The sequence below is a fragment of the Semicossyphus pulcher genome, unplaced genomic scaffold, assembly GCF_022749685.1.
Source record: "Semicossyphus pulcher isolate SPU_LCO1_2020_fin unplaced genomic scaffold, fSemPul1.0.p SCAF_12, whole genome shotgun sequence".
In the NCBI taxonomy this organism is placed as follows: domain Eukaryota; kingdom Metazoa; phylum Chordata; class Actinopteri; order Labriformes; family Labridae; genus Semicossyphus; species Semicossyphus pulcher.
This window is the reverse complement of record NW_027211626.1, coordinates 31507827-31509670: the sequence shown is the minus strand read 5'-3', so window position 1 is coordinate 31509670 and position 1844 is coordinate 31507827. Positions and strand designations below refer to the sequence as shown.

General features: G+C 44.2%; 1 pseudogene; it reads right to left on the bottom strand.

The window, feature by feature from the left end:
* Nucleotides 1-1614, bottom strand: LOC138588223 (piggyBac transposable element-derived protein 4-like; annotated as a pseudogene).
* Nucleotides 1615-1844: the final 230 nt, after the last annotated feature.

Genomic DNA, 1844 nt, shown 5'->3' with positions numbered 1-1844 from the left:
TCAGATGTGTTTTTGCTTGATAACTGAAAAAAACAGTCAACCGATAACAAAATCAGGCTTCTCAATGTGGTGGAGTGTTGACTCAAACTTCAGTGGTGTTTTTTTCTCATGCACATGTTGGACAATATGCGCAGGTTGTTGCGTGTCTCTTGCAAATATATGCATTGCATTTATGGCATGTTATGCATGTTTTGACATCTCTTGGTGCACACAGACTGCACCTCTTCCTCTTATCACCTCTCTCTCTTGTAGCAAGTGATCTTGCTTCTTGCTCCTGGATCTCTTTTACCAATGCAGCAGAGGCTGCCGTTCGGGGAAGGTGTTGGCGTTGTTGAATGTGGGGTGCCAGCATAGCTTTCCCCAACTCCTCCAGAAATAGCCTCCTCTTGAAAGATTTCCCCTGCTTCCATCCTGGATTCACCTCCATCCACACCACGAATGCGTTGTAAGCTGACACATCTATGATGTTGAAAAATAACACCATCGGCCAACGTGCTGTCTCTGACTCTGTCTCTGACAAGAGTATGTGCCAGTAACCTGCAAAGGTGTAAAAAGTGGATAAAATCAAGAGTACATACAACTAATATCTCATGTTTTGCATGATGCATCAAGGCATCACATCTAAAGATCTAATCTAGACATGTTTGCGTATTCAAATGGATACAACTGACTCTGTGTTGTTCATAAATGTTGTACTCCAAGAAAACAGGTCTAAAGGTCTAAAGTCTTACATTTATGGTGCAGTTCAAACAAACTGATGATAGAGAAGAAGTACATGAAAATCAAAATCAACATACCTTGTCAAGGTTGTCAACTCTGCCTTTGTTCCTGTTGTAATCCAGGATGGCATTGGGTTTCTTGTCCTCCCTGGTGCTCACAGCTGCATCCCTGTGCAGAGTTGTCATCAGGAGTACATTTTTCCTTTTCTTTGGACAGTAGGACACAAGGGTGTGAGTATTGGTGAAGGCAAATCTGGAGGAAAAACAATCCCTGTCCTGTGTAGCAAGTAAGGCGGGAGGCAGCTCGGGCTTGTTTCTTCTGATCGTCCCCACCATGGTCAATTTTTTTTGGAGCAGCTCCTCACCAAGAGCGTAGGAGGTGAAGAAATTATCACGTTATGTTGTGTCCCTTGAGACCTGCAGTCATCTCCAGAACCACACGCTTCACTTGGTTCTTTTCAGGAACACCGTCTGCAGGTTTCCCAGTATAGACCTGCATTTTCCAGGCATAACTTGTCCTGGCATCACATGTTGCCCATATCTTTATGCCATATTTTGATGGCTTGCTTGGCATATACTGCTTGAAAGGGCAGCGTCCCCTAAAAGCGACAAGACGCTCATCCACTGTGACGTTTGGACTTGGGTTATAGATGAGTGGCAGACACTTGTCCCAAACTTCTCTGATCGCTGCCAGTTTGTCTTGTTGACGACGGCCTGGTCTTGTATCCCGGTTGTCAAAGCAAATCCTTGATCCTCTACCTTGATTCTCAGGTGGGGATGAAGACCAGGATAAGTTCCCATTCTTTGACTTGAATGTGACAGCAACCTCAGCATGGCCGTCCTCTTCATCACTGGATTCCTCCTCATCTGTTTCTTGGTCTGGATTATATTCCATGTCATCTTCAGTTTCTGACACTTCCTCTTAAAATCCATCCTCACTGTCATTTTCCTGGCCTCTCCCCTCCTCATCAGTGTTGTGATCATCAAATATGAAATCAAGAACCTCACTTGCGGTATATCGACGACCTGCCATGGTGCAGCCATGCAATGAACTGTGAGCAAATCAATACAATTTATTTTTTGTGTTCAAATCCTCTTTGTGGACAAAGTCATGGAATCTTAGGT